The 12,242-nt window shown below is 44.1% G+C and overlaps 1 protein-coding gene and 1 pseudogene across 1 annotated transcript in view; both read right to left on the bottom strand.

The window, feature by feature from the left end:
* Positions 1 to 12,242, bottom strand: part of LOC8025504 (dopamine receptor 1) — a 157,617-nt gene that overhangs the window by 143,601 nt on the left and 1,774 nt on the right. The gene's annotated exons all lie outside the window — the stretch shown is intronic.
* LOC120836460 lies at positions 10,225 to 10,999 on the bottom strand (annotated as a pseudogene).

The raw sequence follows: 12,242 nt of genomic DNA, 5'->3' as shown, positions 1-12,242 counted from the left end.
GGAGATTCGATAGGCAACCCGACGCCACGGCTCCTTCTCAGTATTTTTTTTATATTTTTTTTTTACGCTTTTATACATTATTAAAGCAAACTTTATCATTAAACGGCTTGAGAGATAGTTCGTTTAGGACTGGTTAATGTATGGCCTTCTCGGTGCCCCAAATACAAAGTTAACAAAAAGAAAACAAAAACGCCAGTGTCCATGAGCCACAGAGCACAATTTTCCAAAACGTGGCTGGAGGTTTTCGAGATAAAACATTTCATTCCTACTTTAGTTAAAAATGTACTACTCAGCTCTCTCACCACTAAGTGCAGCACACAAAAAAAACTTTGAAAATGAGGGGACGTGCGTTCGCAAAGCAAAAGCGTATATGGTATTAACTAATTAATTAATCTGTTTATTCTTTGTGATAATATACAGATGGTACCTCGGTGATTAAGTAAAGTTATCTAAAGTATGGCGTCCTTCCTCTTAGTCTTTCTTTCACGGCCCTGCTAGCTGAAAAGGTCGATGGAGAAACGCATAAACCCAAGCACACATGTGTTAAGGATTTGCGCAAGACCTAAAGGTCACGACGAATGGGCAGGCGTCTTTTGATGTGGCCGTCAACCATCTGGACGGACGTGCGTCGGTCCCACTCTTCCATATCATCCATCAGCATCAATCGACCCGTTGGACCCCTGAAAGCCTTGAAATGTCAATGTTGACACTTATAAATGTCGTAATACCGAAACAAACCAGTAAAATCAACCGTGCAAAAAAAAAATCATGATGTTATTGTTTTTAACGAGGTATTATAACATATAATTGATTTGAAACAAAAAAAAATTATGTCTGAATAAGATTTATATGATTTGAATCAGATCTTCCAGAAGTAGCCAAATATTTTGTTCAGATAATATACATCTTATTTTTAATGCCCCTAAACACACACACACACGCGCGGGAAAAAAACAACTTGGGTGTGTGCTGTATAATAAATTTAGTGAAATAAATAACTTTGGAAAGTACAGTTTAACTAATAACTCGTTAATATTGGAAAGAAACACGCCAAACGTTTCGTAGAAAACAAGTGCCGCAAACTTTTTTTTTATTTAGTAAAAAGACAACAAAAAAACACAAAAAAAAACACAAAAAAAACGTTGTTTACTGTAATACGATACAAAACGAAAAAAAAAAAGAACTTTTGCGCATGCCATAAAATAGGGAAATCAGCGAACGATGACGTACACGGGGCAGTAAGTCCCTTTCTTTTTTTGTTTTCTTTTCTTGAAGCTTTGGCCTGCGGACGAAATATGAACGGTCTGTCTCGCCAAAAAGCCATAGGAGCAAAATGAACAATAAAAAGAAAGCTAGCTATATGCGATGACAAAAATAATGACAGCCTTTGAAGTCGAGAGTAGAGTATATGAGTGGCTCCTTGTATATGATAGCTTTCTTATTTTCATTTAAAATATGCGAGGCGGCGGTATACGACCTAATAGGGAAGGCGAAAGACCCACGTAAGACGAAACGAATATTCTAGTCGCCACAAGTTGAATCTGTCTGTCTGTCGGCCTCTTTAACTTATCCTTCATTCGGTGTGCACACCGATTTTTTTTGTTTTTTTGTTTCGTGGTCTGTTTTTGCAATTGGACACCACGTGTCTGACAAGTGAAGTGAAATCTAGAAAGCATATATACTGTTTTCTATATTTATGTGCGCCATAAACCAGGCAATTCGCCGTTCGTGAACGCACAGAGTAAACAGGTGATGACTACGACGACAGTTATAATAATGAGGATATGTTCACCGACACTTCCTAATTCTCCATTTAAAGGTGTCAAGAAATAAAGAACCATATTCGACGTCTTGCGGTACCGATTTAGAGTTATGAGAAAAATGTTTGAAGGACAAAATTGCGCCAAATTCTTTGCACCTTCAATTTGTGCTTTGCACCTTTATCTTTTTTATATTTGTCTTTTTTTGTTGTCACTTGGTTTATTCGTACCAATTTTTGTATCAGAGTTCCCTTTATGTAATGCCCGAAAGGGCTTCCAGGGCTAAAATAAATAAAATAAATAAATACATGCCTTAGGCTTTGCGAGTCAGCCATACCGCTGTTGTTCAGCACGCTACAAACCAAAGTGTGCCAATGTAAAGTAACGCTTCAGTAAACAAAGAAAAAAAAAAGAAGTATGAAGTGAAAATATAAGAGTTGGTTGCGTTGTATTTTTTCTCGAACAAAAACAACGCGCACATTTGTTTCACATCTTCGAAGTGTGCTTGCTTCGTAACATGTGCATGTTTTGAACATGTCTGCAGACAGTGTTTGTATGACCAACATAACGGGACTGTTATGCACAGAACTCCCGTGTCCCATTAGAGCGACAACCAGAAACAAACGAGCATCCAACACATGCAGCATGCTCGCGATGGTACCTTTACCAGGCGTTTAGTCGTCCGGTGCTCGCGAAGTAAGCAAGAGCATTACCTCCTAGATACTGACAAAGCCTGGCAGATCGTCACGAGAAGCGGCCGTCGAAATGAAAAAGGTGGAGCGGCACATAACGGATGAAAGGAGAGCCACGTGACTGGCGCCCCGCTGCGGCGAGATGCGGAAACACACTTCTCCCGAGCGAACAAGAGTGTTTCGGGTCCTCGCCGCTGCAAAGGCTGTGCGCTGACGCCCAGGTATCCTGAGAAATGGCTCTTGGATGCTCTGTGCTACCAGATCCTCGCGCTCCGAATCTGCGATCGGGCACTCTATGGCTCTGTCGTCGAAGTGCCAGGCTTTGTGAGCGATTGCAAGCCTGGCGAAGATACCCTCACGTGCATGATGCACGCGTGTTTGAGCATAGCCTCCTTTATTCTACAAAGCCTGCGAAATCGCGAGATTCTGGTTTGAGGCCTGTCGCTGTAGTTTGTTTCTGTTTGTGGGACTCGAGCATAAGAAGCACGCTTCAGACATTGTATGCAGACTGTCGTCTGATGATGTTTGGGCTGTGTATCCGCGGCTTTACATTATTCTGCAAATCATGCGTCGAGATTGTACTCCAGTCACCAAGAAACTCAGTTTAAAAATAAAAAAAAGACCCAATGTCGATTACGATATCTAGATAAATTCCTGAGTACACATTCCCAGCTTCCTCCTATCCGTCTCGGTAACCTGCAGGTTTTTTGTTCGCGCGTAACGACCGAGTATTATGTTGTAAAGAGACGATGTCGATGAACTATCGCGTGCAACTCTCCGCCTCGAACTGGGCTGCTGTGTGTGCGTGTCTGCGCGCGTGTGTGTGTGCGTGTATGTGACCGGCAACGCGACCGAAGTCAAGCTCGTCTTTCAACGAGATAGTTCGGACAGATTTCCTCGATGATGGCACGCTATATCCTATGTTTGTAAATGGGCCTCACTGAGAGCCTGATGTAAGGATGTCGTCTTTCCTACGCAATGAAGACAAAAAACATCCTAAGCACCTTTTACGATAAAAAACACAACAAATAAACATGACTTTCGAACACGGCGTGGTAACTGATGATGATGATTGGGAGTTTTACGGCGCAACGAAGACAACGCAGGTTGTAAAATGTTTCCTTTTATTTTTTTGTACCGCCCGCTGTTTTTTTTTTTTTTACACTTAGGTTTTGGGTTTTAAATCATGTTTAATGTAAAACATCAGGGAGGGCTTAGTGTCCCATATGGCAAAATTTTGCTTTCAGTGGTAATGTTTACCGATCTCTCCTCGTACATAAAATTGATTGGCTTACCGAGTGTCGTGCGGAAAAATAAAAAACACACGGCCATTTTGTTTTCTTGGTTGTTAGGAAATTGTTTTTGCCTCACGCATTTTCAATTTTTTTTCTTTGATTCCGGGTGTCACGCTGAAAGAAGCTTATAAATCATTATTGCGAGCCATCAGGGCTGCTTTTTCGGACAGTGTGGAACGCCCTAACCCTAGCAAAGGACGCCTCGCTCGATAGAAGCCGATTCCGCACACAATTAATGGGGGGCGTTCGGATGGGCGGCGTACTGTGACGGCCCGTCTCGTCACTGCGCGCCCTGTTTTTTGGGGTAATATTGTTTTCGCTCGGTGCTAGGACTCCAAGAACTGGGGCATCGGAACGAAAGCTCCGCCCAGTGACCGTGAGCGAAAGGGCATGTCGTTTCTGAACGCGGAACCATCGGCTATATAACACGTCGGGCATTAAAAAGAAGAAAGGCGTTTTAATGGGGAGGAACTCGTTATCGACTAAGCAAAGTAACAACTTAAAAAAAGCCTACATAAGCTACTTTAATACACCGAAAGTATAGATGGGTGTATAATTTATGAAGATGACACGAGTCTTCTTTTTTTCGGTAATAATGTTGATGACCTTATAAAAAGGGCAAACTTCGTTTTAGAAAATTTTTTTTGGTCGGATGTCAATGAATTAAAAATTAACATATTAAAGTCAAAAGCTATTCTATTTAGAACCGTTAATAAATTAGTAAATATTACAAATCCCCTAGGGATTGGAAACGCGTCAATTGGAATGGTACCTCAACACAAAACTCATGGCGTGTACTTCTCTGAACATATGATATGGAATTACCACATTGAATATTTAACGAAAAATTCTTTCTCAAGTAGTGGGGGCAGTTGCTAGGTGCCGAAGTTTTTTGCCGGTCAACATTAAACTAAAAATATACTACGCCTTAATTCAATTCCGATTTGAATTACTGTCACTTGGTATGGGGAACAACTACAAAGACAAACCTAAATAACATCATATATTACTTTAAAAAAATATATCGCGTTTTATTGCGGATGTTCGGTATAGCTATCACACTGAATCCTTATTTCATAAATATAAAATAATTCGTGTAGAACACTTCTATGATTTCCGCCTACTTCATTGAATCCGCTTCTCATCTACTGCATTGGTGAAATTTTTTGTATCGCACTTCCGAACTAACTTTACACGAAAACACTATCAATACACGTTTTGCGGAGAAATGGTTGGTCCCTCGAAATTGCCCAAACTATATTATTCAATCACATTACTACAACATTCCAACATTCTTAAATAAATGGCATCTTCACAGTAGCAATGTTTTCACTGTTCTTAAAAAATAAACTTCGCGCCTACTTTGCTTAAAGCAATAAGAAATGTTTTTTTTAATATGCATGTTGGCTTGACGTTGTGGCGTGAAAAATGTATTAATTTGTAATATCCCACTTTACAGACTGTATTATATTACTTTCGTGAAGTTGCTGCTGTCGTTTGTTACGGGACCCCAGACCCCCGCAAGCTGCTTATATAGCAGCTTTTTGTGTGGGCATCTCTACAGTGTATACCTGGAAAAATAAAGCTTGAATTGAATTGAAATGGCTGCTTTTCGCTTTCAATTGGGTGGAGGCTTGCGCCACCTAGGCAAATAGTATTTTAGCTCCAGATTAAATTATGTTGAGGCGAAATTAATAAAATCAAATCTCTGCCAGCCCCTTGCATTCAGCACCCTTCAACTATTTTTTTTTTCTTACTGGGCTTCCACTTCACGAAAGTACCTTGTTGTTTCACCAGTCTCATCTTTTGAAGAGACCTTTTCTGAGATGCTGGGTGTGGATACACGGTGGCTGTTAGCTTTGGATCGGGTGGCGTCTTGCGCCATCTATCCGTGGAAGCTTTCACATAGCCATAGAAGTTTTCACCTTTCGAATGTGCGCGTTACAGTACCTACTACGCCTAATACCCGAGTCTGCCTTTGGTCGGGCATGCACTACTGAGCATATATATTGGACAAGAGCGTTGCGTCGGCGCTCGCCGTGGACTCAAATCCGACCGGACGCTTCGTGCCCGAGAATGGGCGACCGCCAGTGCTGCTTGACTGATATTTGAACTGATGCACATATGGGTGTGCATACTGTGATGCATTCGGAGTACTCGATTTTGAGGTGCATAGTTTATCGCGTGGAAGCATTGCGACGTTATGTTACAGGGCATTTCACATGGTAGCTTTCCTCTGTAGCAACTCTCTGTTCTGGTGTAAACGGTGAAAATTAATTTTCAAGTGCATAAAGAGTAAACGGCACCATTAAAGCTGTAACGCCGTGTCTTTTTTTAAAAGTTTTTCTTTTCTTTTGATTAACAAAACAAAAAAAAAAGGAAGGGTGTATGTTCAATTTTACCGGTTGTAAAAGCTAACAACCAATTTTTACGATTGCCCGGAAGCCTTATTTAATTGCTCTGGTAACGTGTAAACTGAATAAATTATATTTAATTTTCATAACTAGAGTTTAATATCAACACCCCCTCCCTTTAATTTTTTATTGGTCTTTTTCTTTTTCCCGGAAATACATCCAGATGGGAGGTAGAGAAAAAGGCTGCAAAACCTGACGTGACCTCTGCCCCTTTACAAAGCTCTTGGTGGGCAAGCCAGCGATGAGCCAGCAATCAGGTCGGCCAGAAAAACAACATAACTTGACCTAGGATCATTTGAGAAAACATTTCTTACGCAATACGTGTACTTTATGCTTCGTTATTATTATTATTTTTTTTGCTTTTTTGTTCAAAACGATATTATTTGCCACCGGGAATTCTTTAATGCTTTTCTTGAAAATGTGGAAGTAAAGACGAAAATTTATTTGTTCAATTTAATTTACTGAATTAGAAACCAGGTTAAGTAATTTCTTGCTTGACATAATTTGTTCCAACTTTTTTTTTTTTAAGTATTTCTTGCTGCGTGCTCTGTTCTACATCGTTTTGGAGTGAGGAATATTTTTTTTCTTGGTTCATTTGCTGAAGCAATTTAAAGTAATATATTTTGTTGGCTTTGATATAATATATTTTAGAAACAAATTAATTGTGCGTAACTCTCGCTTGTGTCCGTTAAAATTTTATACCTCGAGAAGGATTCTTTTTAGAAGGAGCAGTATTTTAATTTAGTTCTCCGTGTTCACCATACTATTACTGTGTACGATATTTCTGAATGTCATAACGTGTAATATAGCGATTTGCTATCAGTTCAGGGTCAAGTTTATACAACCTATAAATACTCCCTATCGTTTTTGACAATTCAGAGCAAAGTTTAGTACATGTGTCGCCCAGTTTAATTCCTGGTTAAACCATACACCAAAGAAATTTCGTTCTTTACCTTGATCTAAATATATTCTGTTAAAACTAATAAGCAAATGCGTTTTGTCTTGTTCTTTGATACGTCGAAATATTATACATTTAGTTTTTGTCTGTGTTGAACTGCAGTTTTTCTTTCAGTCAATTTAACAATTTAACCCGGTAACTATTAGCCATTGACTGTAGTACACGTTTAGACCGAGCCCTAAAAATATGTTTGTGTCGGCTACGAGCATAATAAGCGGGGGTGTCTTTTCTGGTTGTTATATAATTTACGTAAATAAGAAATAATAAAGGACCAATAATAAATCCCTGAAGCACTTCATGTTTCACTTCTAATTTGTCAGGGTCTACAATATTCACGTGTATATATATATTCTGAGGCGATGATGTGCAGGTTTAGTGAGATGATTGGGGGATTGTAGAGAATGGTCAGTGCCGAGGCGCAGCCAGGCGAAGTCAGTCCGAATGGAATCGCGCGGGCGCTCTTGGGCTGAACAATTACCCTTCCGGCGGAGAAAGCGATGGTTCTCCGGCACGTGGTATTCTGGTGCTTGGCGGTAGTAGGGCTTCATGCGTACGACGTGGACTATGTCGGTTGGTTTTGAACGTTGATCACGAGGGGGCGAAACTGGAGCAACTTCGTAGTTGGTGGATGAGAGGCGTCGTAGTATCCTGAAGGGGCCAGTGAATCGCTTTTGAGGCTTCTCGCTCTTACCGGGAGAGAGTATTGGTGTCCAGAGAAGAACTTCGTCGCCTACTTGGTACTCGACATCAGCGTGGGTTTCCGGATGACGAAGGATTTGATGTTGGTGCGTCTGTAGTGTGTGAATCCTGGACAGTTGTCTTACTTCTTCTGCGCGGTAGAGAACTTCGTCGGTGTGGTCGTCAAGTGCACCGTCATCAACATAGGGTAATACCCCATTCACAAGACCGTTAAGCAGTGGCGTACCAACTTGTTTTTGAGTGAGGGGGCAAACCAGACCCCACCCCCCAAGGGCCGAGGGGCGGTGCCCTTGGTATTTCTTGGGCGCCGGCGGCCACTGTTTGCCCCGCCTAGTGGAGGCTGTTTCAGGGGGGGGGCAAAATACATGCTTTGCCCCCCACTCTGAGAACTGGGGGGGGGGGGGCATGCGTGCCCCCCCCCCCTTCCCGGTTGGTACGCGCATGCCGGCCCCTTTAGCTAAGGGACCTTTATTCTCTGCGGTCAATCAATTAACGATCTTCCGCGCGTGGCGTGTGCTCGCGACCCAAGAGCACGGGCTGATTCGCCGATAGCAAAGGAAGCTATGTCAGAGGTACCTTTTGCGTAAAAGAGGTAGTAAGGTGAGTATTGTGTGGTGGATTGGAGGCTAGTGTTATAGGCGTACGCGATTACGGAGCACGACGGAGTACAGGAAGAAGGTCGCCACTTCGCAGGCTATGGCGGATGGCACCGCTTTGCTTTCGGCATAGCGTGTGAAGTAGTCGACGACGACGATTACCCAGTGGTTATTTGAGGTCGAGAGAGGAAAGGGGCCAAGAAAATCAATACCAATGCGTTGGAACGGTTGGTTAGAGGGAGGGATGGGCCGTAATGCTCCTACAGGTTTTGTTGTAGGCCTTTTCTTGGTCTGGCATTGGTGACACGCGCGAACATATCGCGTGATGGTGCGTTGCATTCCGTTCCAGAAGTACTTGCCGCGAATTCTGGAGTATGTTTTGGAGAACCCGAGGTGTCCGGCCGTAGGGTCGTCGTGGGGGATGCGAATGAGTACTTTCTGAAGGTGCCGTGGCACAACGAGAAGCCACGGTCGTTCTTGGGGGTTATAGTTTCGTCAGTAAAGAACACCGTTACGAAGAGGAAATAGGCGGGCACGGCGGTCAGTGCGACGAGTTGCGGACCGCAGGGTGCCGTGGACGGTTTCAACGATAGGTTTCAACAAGGCATCGGACAGCTGTACCGACCGTATGTCGATGTTGTCGAGGACTGCTGCTGGATCTGCTGTGTCGAGGCGTGCTGGGGGTATAGGGTCGGTGGGAAGTGGACATCGGGACAAACCGTCAGCGTCGAGATGGCGTTTACCTTGTTTGTAGACAACCGCGAAGGTGTATAGTGTTGAAGCTTTAATGACAACCGGCCAAGACGACCCATTGGATCTTTGAGGCTTGCTAGCCAGCAGTGGGCATGGTGGTCAGTCACAATGCGGAATGGTGAACCATACAGGTAGGGAAGGAACTTTGTAATTGCCCAGATACTTGCTGCTAAACATTCTTTTTCAGTCGTTAAGTTTGTTGAGAGCTAGTCGAAGTTGTACTAGCATATGCTATTACTCTTGCTCGTTCCGAATGTTCTGGGCCAAAACTGCTCCCAGACATGGACCGCTGGCGTCTGTTCTACTTCTGTATCTGCGCCTTCGACGAATTGTCAAAGGATAGGGACTGAGGTCAACGATGTTTTTAAGGACTTGAAAGAGTCCTGCTGCTCGTTGGTCCATTGAAAGCGCACTCCGTTCCTTAGTAAATTATTGAGAGGTTCCCCGGTGTCAGAGAAACCAGGAATAAATTTTCAAAAATAAGTGCATAATCCCAGGAAGACCCGGACATATTTCACCTTCAGTGGTACAGGAAATTCAGCAACAGCTCGAGGTTTATCGGGGTGTGGGCTGATGCCAGAAACACTGACGAGGTGACCCAGTACTTTGATTTCTGAAGCAGCAAACGTACATTTCTTGGAATTAAGTTGTAGACCGGCGGCTCGGAAACACTCCAGGAGCATACGCAGCCGGTGTAAGTGCTCGTTGAATTTCGGGGCTAAGACGATGACGTCGTCGAGGTAGCACAGACAATGTTCCATGTAAGGCCGCGAAGTATAGAGTCCATCATACGCTCAAAGGTGGCTGGGGCGTTACAAAGACTAAGTGGCGTCACGTTAAAGTGATACAGGCCATTTGAAGTAATGAATGCTGTTTTGGTCTTGTCGTCACTGGCGACAGGAATTCGCCAGTAACCTCTTCGGAGGTCCAAGGAAGAGAAATACGAAGACCCTTGGAGCGTATCGAGAGTGTCATTTATTCTGGGGATTGGATAAACATTTTTTGTAACTTTGTTTAGTTTCCGGTAATCAATGCAGAAAAGCCAAGAGCCGTCTTTCTTCTTAACAAGAACAACGGGAGAGGACCATGGACTGGAGATGGTTCGATTACTTTCTTTTGAAGCATATCATTTAAGTGTGTCTGAATTACTCGGCGTCTTGCTAGGGAAACTTTGTACGGTCGGATTCTAACGGGTGATGAGTCGCCAGTATCAATTAGGTGTTCTGCAGGATGAAGTTTGCGCCAGCTTTGCGGGGTTAATGTCAAAAAGGGCTTCGTAGTCTGCAAGAAAACGGGCTAATATATGTTCCTGGATCAGTGATAAGCGAGGGTCGATAATTTTTTCCACATGTTTGCTGAAATCAGGTGGTGTAGGGAGTGGGCCAGAAGTGGTGGGGAGGAGACTGGCAATTTGGTGATGCACAGTTGATTGCATTGTAGCGACGCGACTTCCGGAAACAACGATTCGGGACTGGGAAGAACAGTTTGTTACTCATAACTGAAGTTTTCCACTTGTGAGTGTAGGAAGCGAATAAATACGGTATGGTTACACCCTTGGTGACGAGCTGCGCACAGATAGGTTCAATGAGACCAGAAGTTGCTGTGGTGGGTAGGGTTGGTACAAGCCTGGCGACAGCGGCGGAGTACGGAGGCAGCAATATGTCATGGTCGGCTACCTGGGTGGCGAGCGAACCTTGAGCAGTAAACTCGGCAGCGTCAGAAGAGTTGAGATGCAATTCAGGGCTGGCACAGTCAAGGAATGCTTCTGTTGAAGAAATAAAATCCCATCCCAGGATGATGTCGGCGATGCAAGTGGGACGCACTGTGAACATAACAACGTAGCGGTTGTTACCGATTCGGATTGTAAGGGTGCAGTATCCGAGAAGCGGAACCAAATCGCCATTGCCCATGAGCATTAAGTGTCCTTGCAATGGTGTAAGTACTGCGTGCAGACGACGGTGGATACACTCAGGAATGAAAGAGTTTGAGGCTTCTGTGTCGACTAAGGCGATGAAGTAATGGTTTCTAATTTTGAGTACAATCGATGTTGTTCCTAAATGAGGAGAATTTGCGGATATCGGTGAGCGTGCAGCCTGACCTTCAATGTGGCCGCAGGCCGCTTTATCTAGTTTGACTGTTGAGAAAGTCCGGCAACGTTGGTGGTGAACGGTGACACAGAACGGCGTCGCGGAGGGTATGGCGATGATGGGCGGCGACGACGTGGTGGTGGGGAAGGTTGGAGGCTGTAAGATGAACGACGACTTACTGGAAATTGTTCATGATCGGCATGAGAAAATGTGTCGATGGGCGGACTGCGACGAATAGCATGGTCGTCATTATAGTCTGTGGAGTAGTTTATACGGTTAGTCGGCGAGTTGCGAGCCATGTTGTTAAGTCACCGGCTACAATATCGGAGGATGTGTCCTGGTGCGTGACAATAATAACACACAGGTCGCTGATCTGGTGTCCGCCAGATGTTTGTCTTTGGTTGTGGTTGTGTCCATGAAGGGGTTAGTGCGGCATATGTGACAGGCACAAATCAGATTTGAAACGGGTGCTGCTGGTGCGTACGGAGAGGCTGCTGGCGTGACGTGCCACAGAGCAGCCCGCAGTTCGCTTTGAATTGTGTCCCTTAGGCCATGTATGTCAGTATTTGTTTGGAGCTCGTCACTAGATGGTTGTAGCTGTGCGACGAAGGCACGCAGTTCCTCTTGTATCGCGGCGCGGATGAGCGAAGCAAGGTTTGTGTCGGGAGTTGTTCCCTGAGACACGTCTGGGAGACGTTGGAATGTCTTTTTGGAAATCCGTGCACTACCGAGCTCTTTGTATTGTCGGCATTCTGCGATCAAGCGCTCTATTGAAGCGGGTGCTTTCGGACCCACGACGGAGAAGAGCTCTCGCGAAATGCCCTTGAAGAGATGGCGAATTTTCTCGTCTTCGGCCATTTCAGCATCAACTCAGCGGCACAGACGAAAGACGTCCTCAATGTACGCTGTTGATGTTTCTGTCTGTCTTTGATAGAGGCGCAATCGTTGCCCGCGCGCTTGCTGCTTCAAGTGCTGGCGTTTGTCAAAC

This window comes from Ixodes scapularis, unplaced genomic scaffold, assembly GCF_016920785.2.
Source record: "Ixodes scapularis isolate PalLabHiFi unplaced genomic scaffold, ASM1692078v2 PGA_scaffold7__128_contigs__length_106722199, whole genome shotgun sequence".
NCBI classification, from domain to species: Eukaryota; Metazoa; Arthropoda; class Arachnida; order Ixodida; family Ixodidae; genus Ixodes; species Ixodes scapularis.
This window is presented reverse-complemented; position numbering and strand designations above follow the sequence as displayed.